The sequence below is a fragment of the Botryllus schlosseri genome, chromosome 1, assembly GCF_051294905.1.
Source record: "Botryllus schlosseri isolate E-star chromosome 1, Bs_hap1, whole genome shotgun sequence".
Lineage (NCBI taxonomy): Eukaryota > Metazoa > Chordata > Ascidiacea > Stolidobranchia > Styelidae > Botryllus > Botryllus schlosseri.
Window position 1 is genome coordinate 6118467 of NC_137236.1, and position 24576 is coordinate 6143042.

The following is a 24576-nucleotide window of genomic DNA, read 5'->3' on the forward strand; positions in this document are numbered from 1 at the left end:
ACTCAGCATTCGCACAGCCAGAACGTAGAAATTGGTGGAAAGGTGACGTATCAGGAACGTATTGCGGGACCAACATGGAGGATAGCTGTACGTATCACCACGTGACGTTCCTAAGTATACACAGAATTACGTCGGGGAGGACGATACAGCGTCACGTTACGGTCCCCAATTTCCACCAAATATATACGTCGACGATACGTATTTTTGTTTGCGGGGTTGTCCTCTTTTTTTAAAGTGTCCTCGGAGGGCGCCCTTTTGTCCTCTTTTTTGAAAATTTAGGCAGATTTAGAGCAAATTGTGAGTGATATGCCGCACAGAAGTGACGCTCCGGCGGGTATTGCGGAGTGAAAAACGGTGATTTTAGCTTCGAGCGAAAAGATGACCTTTTTTTCAAGTCATCCACCTGGCAATGTGGAGTAAAAAACGATTTTTTTTTTTTTTTTTTAGTCAACCGATCACAAAATGGGAAAAATTAACCGGTTTTTGAGAATTTTACTCCGGTTTTGCAAGTTGCAAATTTATGAAAAAGTGTCCTCTTTTTGGATTTCCAAAATATGGTAAGCCTATATGAGGGGGTCGGGTCTCAAAGAGTTAAATGGATAATCTCGTCGAAAATGATTAGAATATATACACCGGAACATTTCCACACATCAAAAATAGAATATCACTTGAGACGTTGGTCAAGTTGCGAAAGTATGGAAAAAATATCAAATATGGTATGGAAGAATGTTGGTATTGTATGGAAAATTGTCAAGTATGGTATGGAACAATTGGGCAGGTATGCAGTATGGAAGATTCCCATTCCATGCCCTGATGATAAGTACACAATTCTGAGTTGGTATTTCTACATCGGGCGCATCATTTTCCTATGCTGTTCGAATCTGTGATGTGGGGCTCCAATTGCTAAGGGTCAAATTATATTAAAATCGAAAATGAAGTCACATTGAATTGCGCGCAGCGGGAAGAAAATTTCAAGATTAAAGAAAGTCTATCAAGAATCTACAGTCAATTCGCAAATTCAAATTGCATGTCAACGGGCCCCAACACATACTAATTTAATTGCGTGTCCATGACCGTACAAATTCCCGGCCACCCCTGGCCTAGGCCAAGGTGGGTGTCTGATCTCCAGGTTGTTCCGACACCTTCCTATCTTTTCATTGTATTGCAGTTTTGTGGTGTTTCGAAATGATGAAAATATTAATAAACCGATACTCATGAATATTTTGACTTGCTTTGACACTCACTAGTGCGTCAGTGCTACAATATAATTATGTCTTCCCTTAAAAGACATGATAAATGAAGGATTGCATATTCAGTGAATTACATAATTGAATTGAACAATGTAAGGTAACAAAATTGGCACATGGAAATTGCACTTATGAACTGCAACGAGCATTGAAACAGTCATACATTGGAATTCACTTGAGGCTAATAGAAAAGAGCCGAACAACAGAATCGAAACTCCATCAGAAAAGTCTTACAATGAATGGATTGGACAAACAGAACGGAAAGACAACACAAACAACACATTCTGTGGAGATGATTCACACACAGTCTATGGCGGTTAAATTGAGTAAGTATGATGAAACGATAGCGATTCAATAGCATCAAATGATCAATTAGCGAAAGTAACACCCATCGGCAGCCAGATATTCTTGCATTGTGTCGCGTGATATAAAAATTCCTCGCCCTGTCCTTGTGCCGAATCACTCCAATCTCTTGCCTTGCCGTAGCTCACCCACGTTCTTTTCACGTTCTCGGCCGAGGTGTATTCCACAAATTTCGAACCCTACAACGGTATTTCAGTAGTTATATAGCTAGATCATGCCCAAATACGGCCCGGGATCGGACTTCGACTAGCCCACGAAAAGTAGCTTATTAAAAAAACCTGCTTTTGAATGTTGTTCAGTGGAATGAAACCATGGGCAATAGAAATTGAACCGGAAATGCGTTTACATTGAAGCCAGTTTTTGTAGAGTTTGGCTTGTGCGTAGCCTACTTAGATATCTTATGAGTAATCCAGATTCAAAATAAAAATCATATAGTAAAGTATGCTGTATACAATTTGAAATCTTGCAGCAAACAATACGTTCATATTGTTAAATTTATTCCACTGGAAGCTTTTCGACTGGCTCTCTTCAGCACCCCAAACCCCTCCCCCCAGCCGAGCTCGAAGAGGGCCCAAAATTATTTCGTGAATTAGCATAAAATATAGAGTATTTTTTGAAAATTGACGTAACTATTTCAAAAATTTTTCGTGCTAGGCGCAATTTCAAATTGCCTAATATATGATTATTGGGTACTCTTCCTCCAAGGGAAAATACGCAAGAGTTATAGAAATGGGCATATCGGCGTTGGCCAATGGCCATTATCACGCCGCGACGCACAAACATATTCAGAGTTTTAGGCCAGGTAACCTGCGACTTGAAGAAGTGTGCCAGATCGATCGGCAGCGAGAAACCGTGGCCGAAAAGGAATGCCCTTATGCTGACCGAAGACTTCGTTATATATACAAAATACACATAGGTTTAATTGTGGTGTCTAAAGGACTGGCGCCGAATGTTCCTGTCTTGGTAATCTGAACCTGGCACGAGAAATACCATCCAACAGGTAAAATTTATATGCCAGTGAAGAAGTACCAATTTAAAATCGTGTGATCTTTTAGTTTAGTACGTTTGGCATATTCTATATTTTTTGATACAGCGGACAGGTCACGAAATAACATCATGTAACGAAGTCATACAAACGGGCTCTACAGTTTCAAAGACCCCTTTTCTGAGCTCTACCAGTAAATCTGATTACGTGAGTAGAGACGACAAGAAATTAATAGCAATATATATGCAATTCCCGATCTTATTGACCGATTTTATCATTAATTATCAAAAATTTTTGCGCTTTGCTCTGGCTTGGCACACGGTACAACTGTAATTTCGATGCAATAGCGAACAACTTGATGGGGGGGGGGGTCGGTTTATCACCCTATGGGAGCCCAAGACTCAAGTTTTTTGGGTGGGCCTGACAAAGTTCTTATAGAATTTTATTAACAAAATTCCCAATAACGATCAGCGACTTGCATACGGATAAATCAAAGTCAAGACGAGAAATTACTCCACCACCTCACACCGTGAGAGTTTAAATACGATGCCGTCTCAGCCCGCAATAGTCTTCGAAACGTGTCAATTCGGCGCTTCGTTCAATAAAGATAACCGTCGTACCCAGAACTCAAAAACGAACTGGCTTACAAAGCACAAACCTAACATACACCTAACACGCACTAGTCGGTTGGAACCTATTCGGCTTGCGTATCGCACGACCACTTGACGTTCGCTTTACAACATCCTCCTCTCCCTGACTTACTTCGGAGTTAGTCAGAACCGGTTCCCGTTTAACAGACATTGTTGATATCTATTCGGACACAAAATCATTCTGTACATCTGGACTCAAATCCATCGATTCCAGAATATGAAGTCTTTGCACAGGGCGACAAATGATTGCCTTCTGCGTTTTCACCTGCGCAGTTCTGACCAATCTGTCTTTACCAGAAAATACATCAGTGACACGACCAAGAGGCCATTTTGGTCGTGACGTGTTTTCTTCAGTGACCAAAACGACGTCACCAATCTTGATCGGCGATTCTTCTACTTGCTTCTTTGCTGCAATTTAGGCAAATATTCATTGCTCCATCGCTTCCAAAACGATTGAAGTAAGCTTTGTAGATATCGGAAACGCTTGCCGACAGACAGGTTAACGCTTCCACGAATCACAGGCAATTGTTGTAGATTCCGTCCGATAGTTAATTGACTCGACGTCATTGGTGTCGGATCCAAAGGATTAGAGCCGTGGTATGCTAGGGGACGCTGATTAAGAGCCGCTTCAATGTACATCAGTATTGTGTATAACTCGGTATAGCGCAATAAGGCATTCCCCAAAATCTTTCGTAGAGGCTCTTTCAAACTTCTGTTCATCCTTTCCCAACATGCTCCTCTGAACGGACTTCTCTCGGTGATAAATCTCCAAGTAAAACCGTTCTCCGCCATGAACCGCTTTATTTTTACGGAGTTCATCTTCTCAAATAACTTGCCGGCGAATTTCATTTCGAATTTCATTTCGCCTTCTGGGACGTTCGTTGATTGTATGACTGAATAGTCTTGCACCAACCGCGTCTGTTCATGAATCTCCCCAAAGCTTGAAGAAATTCGTCGGTTGTCATGTCTAGGCAAAGCTCAAAGTGGATCATCCGACTGTGAGGGCACGTGAAAACAAGAATATACCCTTTCTTTACAACTTCACCATCTCGTATCAGCAAGGCACCGGCGTAATCCAAGCCCACGTCGCAAAATGCAGGAGCCTGAACCACGCGATGAGATGGAAGACCTCCCATTTTTTGAATGACTGGCTTCGTACGGTAACGCTTGCAGATGCTGCACTTGAGTATTACACGTCCTACGACTTGTCGAGAGCGTACCACGTAGAATCTCTGACGCAAGAGTGACAAAGTGGTTTCGGCAGCCGCGTGCTGGCTTGAAATATGGTGGTCTTCAACTATGCGTTCCGTGAGTAGATCCTGGTCCGGTAGAATAATCGGGTGTTTAGGCATTTCCGGTAAGTTGGAATGCCGTAGTCGCCCACCAACACGCAATAGACCAGTTTCCTCGTCGATGAACGGATCGTAGCTGATTAACAGACTTTTCTCTGGCAAACGCTTCGCCGCCTTGAGCAATGCAATTTCCACGTTGAAATGTCGTCTTTGCAAATCACGGAGAAGACCGAACTCCGCACGTTACAGCTCCTTAGCGGTTAGCTCATAAGGAATTTCGTTCGAGGTGCTTGATTGAGATTGCGCGCTCACACGTTTCGCTTTCGGATCTAGATATCTGAGCATCCAAGCCAGCAGCCGTCTCGTTTTGCGATAACTTGAACATTTCGTTATGACGTTCGGCGGCAATTCAACTTCCCTTTGACTGGCGATCAAAGCTCTTGGTGCTCTTTCCATTTCAAATGCAATAGTGTCTGCAGAGCTCACGTCGATTCTAACCTGGTTTGTCAGCCAGTCCGTCTGAATTGCGACAATCCACAGCGGCCCATTCCAGTACAAATCTGAGGCCTTCAATTCATGCAGAGTCACCCCACGGCTAACTACATCAGCCGGATTCTCTTTACCCGGGCAATGACCCCACGCATTTGCGTCGAATAAGCTGTGAATCTCTTCAACACGGTTTCTGACGAAGATTTTCCATGTCGAACTCGGTTTGTTGATCCATGCGAGAACGATTTCAGAAATCGGTCCAAAGACGCGTGCATTCTACAGCAAGATGTAATTGATCAATGACGTAATTTGTCAATCTCGCGAGAATTACTGCTCCCATGAGTTCAAGACGAGCGATGGTTTGAGACTTTAAGGGCGCAACTCTTGCTTTAGCCATGACCAAAATGGAATTTTTCTTTCCACTGCCGTTGTGATATACAATGTATACCATCGCGCCATATGCCTTTTCGGAGGCGTCGCACTATCCATGAATTTGAACCTTCTGTTTGTCATTCCCTCGGAAAAGATGGCGAGGAACGGCAATCGACGATATGTCCTCTAGTTCCTCCGCCCATTTGCCAAACTCGATTGCTTCCGCGCCTGGTAATGCCTCGTCCCAATCGATTTGTATCTTCGGAACAATTGTATATCCAGCGAGAAAACCAAACACGTCATATATCGAACTCAACGTGCTGAGAACAATGCGCTTCGATGGCACATGTGGTGGGATGTTGACCAGTTTATCGGAAACGTTGATGAAGAAGGTATCAGATGCCGTATTCCATCGTAGTCCAAGCGCAGTTGGTGTGATCACATCGTCTGTTCGGTCGAAAGCAATCACTGAATGCGGATGACGATCGCGTGACGGTGTAACATCTATCGCCTCTTCGGAATTCGATACAAACTTTGTCATGTGCCATCCGCCGGACTCAAGAACCGCAACTGCGTCGCGATGCAGATTAACGACTTCTGTAACACTGTTACCACCTGTGTGAAGATCGTCTACGTATAGCGATTCCCTAAGTTCTTCACAAAGTCTGGGATATTGGCGTCTCATGTCTTCTCGGTCGGCATGCTTGTGCGTGCAAGAAATTGCCCACACGGAGAATAGTTTACCCCGAACATCAGGGAAGTCATCACCATTTTCCTTGGTTCACAACTTGCATCGCAATCTCGCCAAAGGAAGAGTTGGTATCTGTAATACTGAGGCCGAATCTTTGTCTGTGGAAACATCTTCTGAATATCACCACTCAAAGCAATACGGTGTGTGCGGAACCGCAGTAGAACCCCACCCAAATCAGGTTGTGGACCAGGACCAGGTAAAAGACAATCATTTAACGAATTGCCGCTTTTATCAGGATGGCTTGCATTGAACACCAACCGAAATTTGGTCGATACGCTTGACTCCTTGACCACGCCATGGTGTGGAATGAAATAGCAATCACCATCACGTTTGAAGCGATCTCTCTTTCTCTCGCGGTAAGCCCCCAGGCAAACTTGTGATCGACCAGTTCGTGCATTGCTCGGATGTACTTTTCCCTAATTTCTGGCCTTTTCTCGAGTCTTCTTTCTGTAGACTCAAGCAACTTCTTCGCAGTTCTGTAATTGTTGCGTCCTGTCGATATGGCAGTGGGATTTCGTACCGTACCCCGTTAAATATTGTTTCTGCTTCAAACATCGCAACCGCTCTCTCTTCATCTGCGGTCATTTTAACACAGCTGTCGTTGATAGCGATGGCGTCAGGACTCCAAAATATCTCAATATCGCCATTCAGTACGCAGGTCTTGGTCTGATTGCTCTCACCATCAGCAGCCATACTCGGGGCATGGACAAAAACACACGACGGTTTTGGATCGCCGCGTCCTGAAATTGGTTCCAGCAGTGCGTAACCAAATATTGGCTTGAACGCAGTTAAACGAGATTCTCCTCCCTTGGCCTGATGACTCCGCTCAGCATAATTTCACTCAGTAATGCACTGCCGACCAGGATATCTATCTCAGCTCCCGCAGACACGTTGGGGTCTGCCAGGTGAACGCCCTTCAAGTGCGGGTGATCTTCAAGCTGAATTTTCACTGGATGTAATGGTGCTCCGAGCGGCCCAGACTTGATGTAGGCTTCAAATGCGATAGTCGGTTCCTTAGCTATCAAGGGGACAAGCTCCATCTCGGCTACCGATACCTCCGTTTTGGTTTCGTGTCCACCAAACCCTTGTACCGCAATGTGCTTTATTGCGCTTGGAATCAACATTCAAATGAAACAAATAGGTTGACATGGTGTTATGCTCAACGTACCGCAATATCCCAACTGAAGCATTGTATAGTTCTTATATCAAGAAGCGCATGATGAAAATTGTGATGTAGACACTATTGCCAGAATGAAGCAACACGGTTTGTCACCAGCAGTGTACGCACAACTTCAGCGTTGTCAGTCAACAATTGCTGCTGTTGAACGTTCTTTCTTCATTATTGCCAAGCTACTTAGTAAGGACTGACACTTTCTATCCGAGAATGTAGGAAAGTATCTTTTTAATTATTTCTATCATAATGCGTAATGAAACTCCTGGAATTCTTCATAGGGCCAGATTTCGTTGAAATAAAGTTTTTTCATTTAAAAATTTGTCAGTTTTTGAGGGCAAAATTTTTTTTTCATGCCAAACTGCTTGGTAAGGACAGACAGTTTCAACCAGAAATGAAGATAAGTAAGTAGTACAATTCCAACATTATGTGGGAAAGCACCTAATTTGCATACATTAGGTAAAAATCAAGAATTTTTATGTGAAAAAATGTCAAAATGTTCCGTTTTTCAGGTAAAAAAAATCGCCCTAGTAATCACCTTTTTAAATGCTTCTATGTGGGTGAGTTGGCGTTCAAATGGCTTTGACAGTGGAGGCCCAGCTTGATTCTGCGCAGTAGCTTTATCTAAGATTCTCCTTCCCTAAGTTGCTTGAGCTTACAACGGACTTACAACGGATGCTCAGATCAGGGGCGAATTCAAGGAATATAAAGAAATGAGGGAGGGAGCCTAAAACAAGGGAGATCAATATCGAACACCGCTACATTAGGCATACGCTAAGATGCCGGCATTTTGGGAAGTTACCGTATTTGGTCATTTTGACATTCTCCTATCTTTTCGTGACATCACATTCTGCATTGTGTGTTTTTAGCGGTTATAAATAACAAACCACAGACTATGCCATACTCAGAACTTGGATTCCTGAATTTTTGCTCTACTAGATAGATACCACTCCGCAAAAACAAAATCTAGTTTTAGAAATAGATAGAATTTCAGTGACGCAAGAGCTTGTAATACCTGAGGTGAGCCAAAATACCACATAGCGTTCACATCTTGATGCTCAGCCAGATAATTGGTCAGGTGATCTCGGCCTCCGCTCAGAATGTTCACGACACCTCCGGGCAGGTCAGACGTGTCAAAAACCTTCAAAACAAGACATTCAAGGTTGTCCAATTGCTGAGACACTGGTTCTCCAATCGTGCCAATCTTGGCTTTGAAAGTTTTTATGGGTAAAATCACCATAAGCAATTCATCTCACGTAGTAGCTATTCACACATGACATGCAGCACTGATAGCTATTCTATATTGGTCCATGTTTTTAGGAGACATTGATCAGTAAAAATCTTTTCAAAGATATTTACTCAACCCATTATCAATTTTTCTTCTTGGATTCCGGTACAATTCAACAGTAATTCCACCTCCAATGGAATAGCACCAAGTAATTTAACCACAACTCTACTCTATACGCGAATAGTATTTCATCAGTTGAAGAGCTTCTTGGAGGTACAGAGTATATTCATATTGAAATAGGGTTACCATATTTCAGCAACCCAAATTCGGGACACTCTTTAGCGCCCACTAGTGAATTTCAAATTGCATTATGACGTCACACTAGCAACGCTTTGCTCATAGACCCGAAGTTGTCACGGTCCGGTATGTGGCTGTGTGTTGTGTAACCGGGACCAAAAGTACATGTTTTAGCCCCCTCGCGCCCAAATAAACAATTATTTTGAGCCCACACTATGTGGTATTCGATGCAACTTCTGGTCGACTCCGCCTCCAATTTGAAAAAGTTCTGTGGCCCAGATCAGAATTTTCCAATATTAAGATGCCGAAGGCAGCATAGCGAGAAAAACTAATAGCTATGCCCGTAAGGGCGTAGTACAGAGTTTCCGCAATGGATCCAATGGACCACAGTTCTTGTTCAGATTTAAGGCATGATATAATATATACATTTAAGATATATATATATTGGTAGGAATTTAGTGAACAAGACATTCTGGCGTTTTAGCCAAAGGATCTTCATCCGTAAGCTGTCATAGGCGGGCTCGACCCTACCGACAAGAATTCAAAGCATGGGTGTTTTGGGTAGATATTATGTAATATAAAATCTGGTAGTATATAGGATAAAGAGTTCTTATGGGAAGATAAAGTATAAATGAAGGTAAAGTCATAATAAGGAAATAAGACTAACAAAATAATTTATAGTTTAAGCAGAGGGTAATAATATAGTAGCATGAATATGACTCAGTCCAAAGCAACTCTACCATAGCATATCACGTCGTCAGGGGTGGTAAAGATGTAGGTATAGGGCGTATTAGCCTCTACTTTTCTGTAGCAAATACCGGTAATGCTTACGGCAGAGAGATTATAACAATTTTGAGTGAGTTTGAATAAATGAACTTGTATGGGGGTGAATTTCTACGAAAATGGTTGATTTCAAATCGTATTTTAACATACTTCTACTTCGAGATCAGACAAAAGAACTAGTTTCATACTTTAGGATTCTGCAATAAATAAAAATTTGGAAAATTTTGTTAGTTCAGCAGCACCTTACGGCCTTAAAAAGCGGGACGTTTGGCTGACTGGTCGGGACAAGACGCTAAAAAGCGGGACTATTCCGCCTAAAACGGGACGTATGGTAAGCCTATATTGAAATAAACCAGAATATTTTTGGCTGACACTCGTCAGCAGCTAGTACAGAATTGGAAAGAATATTGTATATCAACAATCCTATCACCGGATATGACATCACCGGCATATTTTGTGATACGATTGTTGATACACAATGTTCTGTAATTGCCTACTAGTTGCTCACGATTATCCCTGACAAGTGTCAGTTAAAGATTTTTGGGTTTATGGATAATCATTTGTATATTTCACCAGTTGTTATTTTACGGTCAAATTTACCTACCGTCAATCCTAATATTAGGATTTCCACATATACTTGTAGACATATTGATTAAAGAGAGTATTTCTTAAATATGAACCACTGCATAGGCCTATATTGCTCCTCATGGGCACAAACCTGGTAAAAGTCCAACGCCGGTATTGGGAATTTTTCGCTTGGAATGATAACAACGCAGTTGGCCCGAACCACAGCAGGAGCAAATAAAGACACAAAAGACAACAACGGATCCTCATCTGGACAGGCAATCCCAATAACTCCCATTGCTTCTCGAATCATCACTGTGCATCCGTATAAAGTGGTTTCCTTTAAATAATACAAGAAGGTTATTCAAAGCGTAAAATTGATGCACTCGTATTTGTTCTTATACTACGGAATCTGTGCTTTGGTGTACAACTGATGCGCAGAAACTCAAAGTTGGGTTGGTTGTTAGTTCTTCTGGGTGGCTTGTATTTTTGGAACATTTCCTTAAGAATGATATGATAACTCTAAAACGCTTTTTGATACATACTGTATTCACAGCATTGGCTAGTTTCTTTCAGGTCGCTTTTTTAATGAAGATCATTTGCAGCGGAAGTTGATATTAGTAAGACATGTAGAGCAGATGCGGCTAGCTAACTATCTCGGACAGGTTTTGCCAGTCGGTATACTGTCCTATAGTCACAAACTTGACAAATGAAGCAACACTGTGCTAAGGGGTTCGAGTCTCGGAAACTGGTTCTTTTTCTTAATTTCACAACTGCATTTTTGGTCTCGATATAGCAGGGGTGTCAAACTCGACTTTGGTAGCCGGCAGGACTGAAATTTTTGATGGCTGGTCAGTCGGACCAGTCAAATGATTACCAAATGTTACCTCCAATCCATACCCTTAATTGTAACTTGAAAGGCTTTATTATCATACCTATTAATAACCGTAGATTCCATTGCATTACGGTTGATAGGGGCTCTATCCCAGCACCACCTTCTCTCGCAGTATTCAAAATTGGCAAAATTACGACAATTGACTATGCGTTTCGATTGCGAGGAATGAAAGAGATTTTACCTGTATATGCAGACATTACAATTTACCGGTAGTTCATTATTAATAAATCACCATTCGGGTTTCTCAGGAGACCGGGAACCTTTTGAGTTTGAATTATGTATCAGTACAAAGTATGACCACAGATATTTGCATTATATTCTTTGTGTAACTATTATATTCTCCATGTATCCTAAATACAAAGGTTTGCACATTTGCGCTTTCGCCTCTGTGGATAAATATGCCTACTTTACTTTTTGGTCCATTTTTCTAGAAAACTCCGAACTGAGTTTGTACTTTTTATGCTTTTTTTGGGATTTAGTGAAAATGTCACCAGCTTGCTCTCAATGGTCACTGGAGTGAGTACTCAATGGATGGTTATAACGTGGCTCATGAACATGCTCGACATTTTCTATCTTGTGGGATTATTTAACATGAAGGTATTTCCTCATAGATAGAAATATGCTCGATCATACAAGCCTCTTTTAATCTACCCAGAATTGCTTCGCGGGCAAGTTGAAACCGTTTTGCGGGTCATAAGTTTGACACCCCTGATATATAGCATGAGTGGGTTAGCCAGGTTGGGTATTAATCAATGAAATACAGTAGTTTGAAGGAGCTTTGGACACATTTGGCATAGGAAATGTATGGTATCAACTAGGTGTCATATTCAACAGATGCATACTTGCACATTTCCACCATATTTGTCAGCATAAGCACCCCAATAAAACAGCCTTTGGATCGACAGGTCAACTTCATTTCTAGCGCTCTCGAGGGATTGACCTGTTGAAGAATAATCAATCAGTGAGCTACAAACAGTGTGCGAAAATCAATTTTACTACCAGTCAGAAGCGAGAGTCTTGCAGCCACCTCTTTGCGTCTGGTTGCAAGGTTTTCCGCCATATAGTACACAATTTGTGCCCTGAAAATAGAGGTTCAGCATTCAGCAAACTATGAGATTCGGATAAGTTTCAATCTAAATAAATATTACACCATTCTTTTTGCAATTCATAAAAAAATACACAGAAAATCTGAACGTTTTTCAAGTTGGCCTCACAATGATGACTTGCCATGAAATAAACGAGAAAGGCTGCATCTGTACACCTGTATGCGGAGTTCATCAGTATCAAATTACTAGTGCTTTTTGAGTACTTAAGTAGGTGTTATCTACTTCTATTCATTGCTTAAACAGATATGATTTTACACTTCTCGGTGCATCGCAGTTTTGATTTGTTATGCAAAACTTGGCCTAAAATGCCTCGGTTGGTTCTTACTTGGAATCCATTACTTCTGCTTGAGCAGAAATTTACGGCGCTGCTTTTACCTCTACTAGAGTACCAACGATAACTACTTCGACGACCTCTGTCTGTCAGCGATAATAAATTGATGAATATTCCCGCATAGCATTCACAGATGCTAGTTTTCCGACAACCTAGTATCATGTTGTGATGTCACAAACATTGACGATATTTTTAGCCTCACATGGTCGATACGAATAGCCCATCAAAGTGTGATATCGTCTCGATATGATCGGTTAACCCAACATTTAATCGGTCCCACTCTCGTTGTATTGTAGATGAGCATTAGGGTTGTCTAAAATTTGGAAAATCTTAAAAAGTCTCCGTGATTGTGTCTCATTCTATAGATTATTGATAAAAAACAACAATTAGCCTGAAAGAAGCTTACAGGAAAGCCGTTAAGATTTCGGGCAAAGCGTTTGAAAGTAGCTGCTTAAGAATGGGCGCGCCACCGACCATAGAACGGCGAGAAGACTAGTAATCAAATAACCACGGCACTTGATTGGCTAATCGGCTATGCTTCAATGATCACGACAGCAGCAGCTTGCTGATTATGTGTTCAAGAAGTCTGCTACCGGCGTGGATTCAGAGTGCGTATTGTTAGTAGTTTGTCAGGTGATGATTTTAGATTAATTGAGGACATGTTGAGTTACGAAATACATGATGAACAAACAACACTTGCTTCACAGAAACTTTTACAGCATGACTGCTTTATTATGAAGGAAACAGCTGAAGCCTACATGCCGTGTTTTCATCGAGAGAAAGCAAAGGCGCTTCAGCAAGTGTTGAGCGAATTCACCGTTTCAGTACGAATCCATCATCAGTGAATACAAATATAGAAAGCTTAACAATGACACTATACTTTGTGTGATCTTATTTGGCTGAAGCTGTAGTATATAGGTGACGCTTTGAATGCTCTAGGGATCGGCGGGATCAGCCGGTTATGCTTGGCATTTATCAGATGCTTACAGCAAATTGAATGCACTTGTAGGCGTTGTTAAAGTCCTTAATGATAACTCAGAAAAGAGGTGGTAATGTACGCACACTCGCACAGGCCATGCTGGATATGGTATGTGAAAGTCCTTATTGATCCCGCAGAAAAGAGGTGTAAAGAAAAGCACTGACTATGCTGCATATAGTATCCAGCATAGTTTGGATATCATATCCAGCATAGCCTGTGCTTACCTTACACCGCTTTTCTGCAGCATCATTAAGGACTTTGACAACTCTTCTAAGTGAATTCAATTTGCTGTAAGTATAGCTGCCAAGCATAACCGGCCGATTCAGTCGATCCCTAGAACCTTCAAAACTTCAACTATATACTACAACTTGGGTCCAATAAGATCACACAAAGTATATTGTCATAGTCAAGCTTTATATTTGTATTCACTGATGATGGATCCCTTCTTAAACAGGGAATTCGTTCACCGCTTGCATAAGCGCCTTTGCTTTTCATCAATGAAAACACGGCATGTAGGCTACAGCCGCTTTCTTCACAATAAAGCAGTCATGCTGTAAAAGGTTTTGTGAAGCAGCTGTTGTTTGTTCATCATGTATTTCATACCTCAACATGTTCTGAATTAATTTTAAATCGTCATCTGCGAACCTACCAACAATGCACTTGCAGAGCCCCCGCCGGTAGCAGACTCCTTGAACACCTAATCAGCAAGCTGCTGCAGCCGTGATCATTGAAGCATAGCCAATTAGCCAATCAAGAGCTGTGGTTTTGTGATTACTAGTCTTCTCGCCGTTCTATGGTCGGTGGCACGCCCATTCTTAAGCAGCTACTTTCAAACGCTTTGCCCGAAATCTTAACGGCTTTCCTGTAAGATTCTTTCGGGCTAATTGTTGTTTTTTATCAATAATCTATAGAATGAGACACAATCACGGAGATTTTCTAAATTTTGGACAACCCTAATGAGCATATTTATCAAGAGTAGGTCAAAGTAGTCAGCATTTCTACTGAAGTAGAAGTAAATTTCTATTTAATTACACATTGAAATATAAATAAAGGTTCTGCAAAATACTCAAAAAGTTTCATAAAAGTATAATTGGCTGAGATCGCTTACTTGTAGCGCTTTATCGAACGGTGGCCACCATAAAAATTGCAAGATGTATCTTCGTGAAAAATGAAAAATTCCTAATGACATTGCAAGTAGGAAGAATCTTCCAAACTATATTCAGTTTCTGGAGACAGGGGCTAAATCCCGTGGTTCTTATGACAGTCACACTTGTAAAAGTGACAAGTACTTGGATAGAGCACAAGTACTTCATTATCGCCCACCTATGTATATTCATCTCGCATGCTCCGAGTCCAGTCACTAATACTGTTAGAAAATAGATGCTGTATATCAGAACTTGTCAACAAATTACCTATTATGAGCTGCTCTTTTAGCCCATCCTGGTGCGGCTTTATGAGCAGCTTCCACAGCATTTCGAACATCCTTCCGATTGGAGTCAGAAACGTATGCCAAAATCTTAGACTTGTCCCCAGAACCTAGAGTTTCAGTAAGGTAACTTCATATGAACAACACTATTTTTGACAAAGCTCTGCTTACCGTCACTCGAATGAATAAAAACGGGTCTTGAGTAACCACCATCCGGCCACTTCTGGGCGCCACCATAATACAATTTGTAAGTACGATCAACTCTGAAATATGCATTCAAATTAGATTCTTACATGGAAAATTACTCAAATTGCATGCCTAGTCTTCATAATATTACGGTAAATATATTTAGAGATGGTCAAGGCAGCAGTACTCAATTAGAAGAAGAACAAGTACCGGCATGAATTTCTGTTTACAAGTAGAAGTGAGAAGATGTGGGATGTGAGAAAGTGCAATGATGTAGACTTGAAAAATTATGTTTTTCATATTAAAATGGTGTTAAATCATATCGTACATAACTAAGTAAATTATGCATAGTAGGTCTGAAAACGATGAATCATGGAACAGGTGTAAATACCATCACATTAGGAACCACACACAACAGTTACTGCTGATAAATATTTAATGCAGTCAGCTTACGGCGAGAGAAAAATCAGACAGCAACAGTAACGGATCATTTTCTGACCGTAAATTATCATCATATTTATTAAATCATTCATGAACCACATCATTTCCTCATGGAATAATTTACTAGTTGGACTAAATTATGAATATGGCAAAATTTCAATATATTTGAGATTCAATTGAAAGACTAACAATGCATCCATGGACCAAGAAATTTTGGCTTTGCTAAATATTCCAGTATCTGTTTATAGAGTCCAAACAGAACAAAATTCTCTGGCACCTCAGAATGAATTATGATCGACTGCAATTCGTTTACTAGATAGATGACAGTGAAATGAATATTCACAAGCTCAACTCACACCTCTGATGTTCCAATCAATAATACATTATTCTTGAAAGTTTAGAATTGAAAAATTCTCAAGACATAATGAATAGTCACAAAACGATGACAAGTTGGAGAATGGCATGGAGATGTGAAAAAGGCTAACAGGGCACTCCTGAAGATTATCACGGCTTCTTCATTCCATCAAACACCAACAGGGAAAATCATGGTAGCGGTTTCAGCCCGTGGTCTCTGTTTATTGACAGCTTGGATTCTAGGTTTGACTCGAGAAAGTGGGTGTGGTAAAACGGCCACAAAAGTGGGGTTGGCTGGAATCGCTGCAGTTAGTACCCTTGGCTTTTTGTAAGCCTGTACATTTCTTATAATGTCAGTATGCAGACAGCAGGAGGCAACTTGGGTGGATATCATCCAGAAACGATTGCAAAATCTTCAACAGTGGGGAGCCAAGACGGAAATATCACCATAGCCTTCAAAAATGATATGGAAAGGTTACATCATGATCTTTTAATCAAAGGAAGTAAGTGTAAACAATTTCTCGCGCTTCTTTTTAAGCTGTCGTTTTGTAAGTCATTCAGTAAATCGAGCTATAAATGTATTGTAATGAAAACAATCTTCAAGGTCTGTACCACGAACCGGCTATATTGATATGCACTGGCTTGTAAAACAGTCCATTGTTGTAGTTATTGTGAAACTAAATATTCAAATTAATTCAATGTACCATACTTTTATCAAAATCAGCCAAACTAGTTAGAGTGCAAACAAGAAGAGTTCGTGTCCTATCTAAAGATAGTACATTGCGCATAAACCATTTGTTTGCCTTGATCACTCGGAATTTTATGCGGGTGACGTCATATTTGGTGATGCAATAGTTGATAGGCAATGTTCTTTTCAATTCTCTACTAGATGCTGACGATCACTCCTGATGAGTTTTAGCCGAAAAATATTTGGGTTTATTTCAATATGAATATAATATTCAATTACAACAGGTACAGTACCGTGGTGTAAAATGCCAAACAATAAAGACTTTTCTTTTTATACACCTAGTATACCCATAGCTTTTATCTCAAGCAGTGCATCATGAAAGAGCATATTATATTTAAAGTTTTTTTTGGAGGTACAGAACTTCAATATATAATTGAATAACATACGTTCGCATTGAAATAGACCCGATATTTCCGAGTGACACTCGTCAGGGGCAATAGTTAGCAACTAGAGCAGAATTGGAATGAATATTGTATATCAACAATCTCATCACCAAATATGACGTCATCGGGATGGAATTCTGAATAAACATGGTAAAATGTGTTGTCTAGGTAATTTTTCACGCGAATAGAATGATCCAACAAATGTTTGCAAACGGCAATTTCTATGCCCTAATTACTTTACATTTTATGCCGGAAATATTTGGGTTTATTTCAATACAAACAGATTATTCAATATTATATTTTTGGAAGAGGTGAATTCAATTCCAGCGATTACAAAATGTAACTAAAATATTTTTATTTGCTATCGTATTCGAGTTGCCGCATACTCGTGTGCCATCCATTTTGAAGGATTCATAGGAAAATGAAAAATCCCAATCCATGTTTCCTAGATTACGACCGCAGCTTGCGGCCAGTGAGAGATCCTAAAGACATCACGTCTGTCATACTGGATGTTACGATACGCCAGGTAAAATACAGTAGGACATGCTAATGAAAATAATGACAGTCACAATATCAGATCATGGGCCTTGATGAAAAAAATCAAGTATTGAAAGCATACTTCTGGATAAAGCAACGCTGGACCGATGAATTTCTCATGTGGAATGAAACTCAATATGATGGAACAGAAGACAGTAAGTGCTTTCCAATTGAGTGGGGTGGCCAAACTTCTTTTTTTTCGTCGAGTCACATTTTTCTATTCGCATGTCTTCGGGGGCAGTACAAATTCAGAGGGGGTTCAGTAACCAGGTACTTCTATTTTTACTGAATACTAGAGCATTTTTGAGTAATGCAATACTAAGCCAAGTATTTATGTTGTAAGACTACTGTCAAGTCTTATTCCTCAAGTGAAGATCATGGTTGGCCTTTTCTCTTTCAAGGTTAATGAACTTGACGATGCACCAGTGGACAACGTTCAGTGACAAAACAAATCTTTGGAAATGGTATTAATACGCAACACAAAGAAAAATAATTAGATCAAAGTGAACCCCCCACCCCACTGCCTTTGCTTTTGTTTCGACACGCCCTGAGTGTTGCATAACTGGCACTTTCCCTTTGTGGTCACAACGAAGCGCTTCATGCACCAGTCATACTGTTATGACATTGGATTCAGTGATACCCCCATACTCGACTCGAAATCAAAATAGTAAGATAATTGATTTTTACCAACCCTAGTAAGTATACATAACTTAGTCACAAAGTTCATCATGTACAAGGATACAAATCTGAGGTCAGTCACTTTGGGACTAAGATGTTGCGAAGATGAATGTTGCAGTTTTGAATGCTCTCACTGATATACACATTAAAATTATCACTTCGTAGAAAGTTTGATTAAGTAAACTTCTCTCTGCTTCAACTCCCAGTATGGCTACCTACACATCAACTTTGGAGACCGGATATTGTTATTTATGAAGACACCGCTCAAAGAGATTTAACCCCAAACTACCATACTTCCGTATTTCTCACGAAGGAAAAGTAACCGTATCGGAGCCATTGATACTTGAAACCACGTGTAGCGTTGATATATTGTTCTTTCCGTTCGATTTCCAGGACAGACTTAACAATAAATTATTTCACTACTTGTACATGGAGGTGCTGTACTTTTCACCTGACTTTCATCCTCCCAAATTACAAATTTTACAGATGTTATGACATTATCAATCTACCGACTCTGAAGATATTATTAGAAGTTCGTGCTATATTCTGAGTCTGTATATTGATAGTGCCATAAGACTCGCAACATCTGCTGTAAAATTCGTAATTTTGGGGGATGAAAGTCAGAGTACTCTGATTACAATAGTTCTGTAAATCTACTCAGAGAGTGATACGCTTATTACAGTCAACTTATTTCTGAATTACTGATTCCTAATATTGGTAATTCTGCCTTTGCAGTATTCTATTAAAACAGATCTTTGCAATTATTCCCTTGATGGCAATGAATACCCGAATTACTGTCCAAATGAATTTCAATCAACCTACAAAATTTCAGACACAAGTCTATGAGAAAACATGAGTCATGATCCTATTCTACAGTAGTACTCATAATCACAATCGATATGTGGCAGTGAAAACAAATTAAGTTGCTGAAAGTGGCAAGGGATCTACTGATATGTAAGCTAGGCTTACCATACGTCCTCTTTTAAGAGGATTTGTCCTCTTTTTTGACTTTTTTGAAAGTGTCCTCGGAGGACGCCCTTTTGTCCTCTTTTTTGAGATTTTGTCCTCTTTTTTGAAAATTTAGGTCAGATTTAGAGGAAATTGCGAGTGATATGCCGCAAATTAGCGCAGAAGTGAAGCTCAGGCGGGTATTACGGAGGGAAAAGTGGTGATTTCAGCTCTGAGCGAAAAGAAGACCTTTTTTTTTTTTTTATTTAGTCATCCACCTAGCAATGTAGAGTAAAAAACGTTATTTTGAGATCTGAGCGGAAGTGATGACCTTTTTTTTTAGTCATCCACCTAGCAATGTAGAGTAAAAAACGTTATTTTGAGATCTGAGCGGAAGTGATGACCTTTTTTTTTTTTTTTTTTTTTAGTCAACCGACCGCAAAGTGGGGAAAATTCACCGGTTTTTGAGAATTCTACTCCGGTTTTGTATCTTGCAAATTTCTGAAAAAGTGTCCTCTTTTGGCATTTTCAAAATATGGTAAGCCTATGTGAGCCCACACACACTGGGTGATGTAGGTATACAATGGTGGGTACAAACACGATATGAATTTAAATAGTTTAACGCAGAGCGAATGTTTGTAGTTGTATAATTGTATATCTGACTCCAAGATGTATTATTGACTCCAAGAAGGTCTTCTTGGCCTTCACATAATTAGTCTCAAACGAATTTTAGGCCACTTTCAAGCAGTTCGGTGTAACACTTGCAGCATCGTGTCACATAAGAATGCGTTTCGAGTTCTTTTCTAAATATATGAATCGGTTTAAAATTTGGTGTTGTATCTCTAATGAATGGACAAGACTTTGCCCTCTTACATTCTGGAATTTAGAATAAAATTAAAATGGATATTTTGGACTGTCGAGAAGATTGACGTTGAACGGTACGGCATGGCGACTGAGAACCCCTGATACAGCCTATAGACTAGCAACAATACCTCTTCGCGTACAATTTTCGAGACAGTTTGCACGTTTGTAACCAGAGTCGGAGGATAATACAAGCCAGATTCTTGAGTTGGACAAGGGGCTTGGTAGATCTCGGCACCTTCTGCCCTTGCTTCCTCAACAAATTCGTTGATCGTTTTCAGCTGAGACTCACTCACGATTGCACCCATGTCAATTGTCTGAAATCAATGCATTTGATGATGCTGTAGTAACACCAAAGATGATTCCCTATCAGAATTCAAGCAGAGACTACATTCTAGGGCTGAGCTCGTAATGAGTCGAGGACGCCTTGAACCCTGATTTGTTGTGTCACATCATTCAACTCATTAAGCACAAAGCTATGTAATTGAGTAAAATACCATGACTGTGAAAACGTGATCAACGCACAGCATGATCACAAAGCGAAATGAAATAGTTGTGATCGAAATTGTGCCAATTTAGCTTTAATGTGGCGTAGAACTAGTAAGGTTTCCATTGAGACAAATGCCGTCATAATGAGTGATACTTGAATGCTAGGATCAGAGCAAAATACTCGATTCGGCATCTCATCAACCAGGTGCTTGATTTTGCTCGGCCCTTTCAGGGGTATAAGAACTCGCATAAATAAGTCAAAAACCACAAGAAGAACGTTTACCGACATTCATGCTTCAATATGAATTTAAACTCTTGGAATCTTAGGAATATCAGAGCATCAGATCATTCGAAACCAGACTCATACCTTGTCCAGTGAATGACCAATTCGAAAATGAGTCAACCGCTCCTTGATGCGATTGATCACTTCGGCATAGATATTTTCTTGAATTAGAAGTCTGGAGCCAGCACTACACACCTAAAAAGATGTCCCCTGATCAAAAATGGTTCATTGATTTTGCATGTGTGATGTAATGATGTCAAAAACAAACTACCAGTAGTCGATTTGGTAAACAACAAATTCGGTTATACGCAGCAAGGAACATTGGCGAATAAGCAAAAATACCTGTCCTTGATTGAACCAAACAGCATCAACAACTCCTTCCACAGTACTATCCAAGTCGGCCGAGTCAAAAACAATGACAGGAGACTTGCCTCCAAGTTCTAAAGACAACTTCTTGCCAGAGCCTGCTGTCAAACGTCTCAGAGTTTGTCCAACCTATTCATCAATCAAAATATTCACAGCAATGTAATATAACCAAATCTTTTCATACAGAAAAGTAAACGAAGAAGATGATTATCAAACCATGAACATAAAGAGGTTTCATGGAGATAATACTCTTCAGTCATATTATTGTCAATTGTCGTCAATTTCATGTTCATCTAGCATAGGCGCAGAACGCTAATTTTCCTTAGGTATGCGGGTTCGATGACGTTCAAGGAATGACGTCATAATCTGACGGAATTGATAATTAGGGTTAATATAGCATCAATTCATGGGGGTTAAGTGCATGCGTGAATGCCAATTATACAATCTCCTCGTGTTAACGAACCTGTGCGTATGTTAAGCTTTTTAGCGAGCCTGGAAGTGCTGTCAATTAGCGAGTCCCTGATCGCTCGCGTACAATTAAATACGCTGCATATCAACGCGTATGACGTAACCTCGGCGACGATTTGCGTAAGGCAAAATGTCCGAGTTGTTATGGACTCTGTTCTATAATGGCACAGATTTCAGGTTGTTCAAACCTTTCTCGTCTTTTACAACTCAAGCCTTGACAGTTGACACACATCATCTGATGGTTATGTTTAAGTATTAGCGGAATTCAATTACGCATGCACGGCGCACGCACAATCGCATATGTGTGCGGATATTCGATGTCATACAGTTTAGCGATGTCACTCTCGCAAATCAGTAGACACCTAACTGCATTGTCTTCAAGCCATCGAGAGATTGCAGCCAGCGCATGGTAGGCTCGAGACGCGGTGGTTGGCCACAGGCCAGCGATGATATCTTTCGTACCAGGCCCGTTGCAGATGATATCGTGCGCGTCAATGCAGATTTGATAGTGCAGGCTAGCGATGGTGATGTGATTGTTCAAGCCAGTGAAACCAGGCTTATTGGAGCAGCGGGATATCGCGCCGCGTTACATTGTGCACCGACGAATCTCGCTAATTGGCAACACGCTTCTCGCTAATTGCCCACTCGCAACGGGTTACCTCGCTCCCATAAGCGGCAGCAGGTAATGTCACAAACGGAAATACATTGCGATTTGTTCTAAATAACACATTCGGGGTCTATGCCGATACAAGCCAAACCGAATTCTAGGTATGCCGCATACCTAAAAAAATGTCTAGGTATGCGTGGCATACCTTGCATACCCAGGTTCGGCGCCTATGTCATCTAGGGTAAGGTTTATATACCAATTGCAGAATGCAAGTTTGCCGCCCATTAATTTGAGAAATTGAACATCAAATTTAGAAGTAACGTAGCAAATTTAAAACATAATTATCTGCATATAGACTGTAGAGTTCATGGTCCACTGCCGGCACGGGTGTATATATTTTGTTAATGTCGATAGCTATTCCACGCGAGTAGCATTATAATTATAATTATTGCTGCACAATACAGAATTAGATCAGAATTATCGTAAAAGCATAGAAACATTTCACAAGTTAGATTATAATTAGATTGCCGGCATCTCACTCTAATTATAGTCTAATTGGACAGTTGGAATTATCTAGTTGTCCAAGCCTACCTCTAAGAATAAGTCCATTATTCGGGGGTTCAAATTTCTTCTGCTCGACTGCACAAGGGCAGGGCACAGCAAGCAGGCAAAAGAGACTCGAGGCTTGGTGTGTGGCCTATTGCAGTTAGCATTGTTCATACGTACTGTTATCAATGGCAAAATTTCGCATAAAAATTAATAACAATATCAGCGAGAGATGTGCACAGTCGATTCCCGCTAATTGGCAGCACGCTAAACTTGAAAAAGAGCGCTTTTGACCCCCGACCCCTATAAATGGAATATAACGAAAGCGAGATGCCAGTAATCTAATTCTAATCCAATATCTTTTTCCAATCGAATTTGGAAAAACTTGTGCAGCAAAACTTGTGCAGCTATAAGTCTAATTCGACCCCGTAACCCAACCCTAGAATAGTTGTACACATTGGTAAGCTCAGAAGACTTGTTTACTTTTCGACAGAACAATTTAGCAATATTTGACATTTCTTTCAACACACCATACAGCATAAAATTTAGTTAGTGGCGTTTAACATGACTTCACCTTACCGAACCTTCAATATTTACAACACATGTAATATCAAAAAGACAGCAGTGAACTTTCTCAATAAATAACAGTGTTAAATATTAGTTTTAAAGTTTGATGTAAGAAATTTTAGGTTGATTTCAACTGTTGATGGTTCTCCGCAAAATTCACTTGAAAGGTTATAGCCGATCGCCATGCTAAAAAAGTTGAGAGCCACTAATCTAGACCAGCAGCACCTTTTAGACTCAATGGATAAATTAATTACAAATAGCCGGTGAAGTAGTTCCTAAGTTGAATAAAAGGTAGGGAAAGTAGTTCCGTACCTGCGTAGATCCCGTGAAAGCAACTTTATCCACATCTTCATGAGCAGCCAGCATGGAACCAAAAGCTCCATTACCAGTAACAACATTGAAAACTCCTGAAATTTTTTAAATACTAGGTCTTGCACAATCGAATGATACAAAGATAGCTACCGGTAAGTTGCTTGTTCACTGAAAGTACCGTGAGTGTCAGTGTGTATGAAGAGTCAGTGCTATCTGCATATTCTGACAGAGGCGGCCAACCCGCGGCCTGCGAGAAGGCTTGGTAATTTTCGAAATTAGTTGTATTATGAACAACGGATTGCCATGATTGTGAACTTGCAAAGCCAACCAAAATTCCCTGCAAACTGAGCCCAGCGATATGCAGCAGATCCACAATATACCCAAGTATAAGTACTTTACAAGTAACCATATAATTGACCAAGTGCGTGTGGCCCTTTGGCTGAAAAGGTTGCCGCCCCCCCCCCTTGTTCTAGGACCATGTCAACCTCTATCACTGACCTGGTGCAATCCAGCTTCATGGCAGATTTCGGCCAACAAGAGTGCACTCAACCTCGTGAAGGTCGCTGGCTTCAGCACCACTGTATTTCCCATAGCCAGAGCGGGGCAGACCTAAATAAAAATCGAAGATAAGAAACTATTTATGAGGAGTATATGCAGCTGAAAAAAAAAGGCGTGTTTGAGAATATTCCAAATTTACTAACGCGTGCATGATGCTGATAATATAAGGATCAGCTACCTTTTCTCCCGCTGACGAACTTAGGCGTAACATGTATGCATGTTGGTGAAAGATCCAATTTTACATGCCACGATTAGGATCGCAGGGAAGCACAGCTGTTACATCTATCACATCGCACCAGAAGATGTCAATTGTCA

At 40.5% G+C, this 24576-nt stretch overlaps 1 pseudogene across 1 annotated transcript in view; it reads right to left on the minus strand.

The window, feature by feature from the left end:
* Positions 1–1247: 1247 nt before the first annotated feature.
* The window catches only part of LOC145437435 (aldehyde dehydrogenase family 16 member A1-like), a 36748-nt pseudogene continuing 13419 nt past the window's right edge, over positions 1248–24576 (minus strand). The window contains exons 5-16 of the transcript XR_013914665.1: positions 24198–24312; positions 23704–23795; positions 21180–21332; positions 20922–21032; positions 20078–20382; positions 15101–15192; positions 14916–15039; positions 12087–12166; positions 11930–12027; positions 10347–10532; positions 8336–8461; positions 1248–1789 (exon numbers count right to left, since the gene is read on the minus strand). The product of XR_013914665.1 is annotated as an aldehyde dehydrogenase family 16 member A1-like (transcript). The remainder of the gene's footprint in view (positions 1790–8335; positions 8462–10346; positions 10533–11929; positions 12028–12086; positions 12167–14915; positions 15040–15100; positions 15193–20077; positions 20383–20921; positions 21033–21179; positions 21333–23703; positions 23796–24197; positions 24313–24576) is intronic.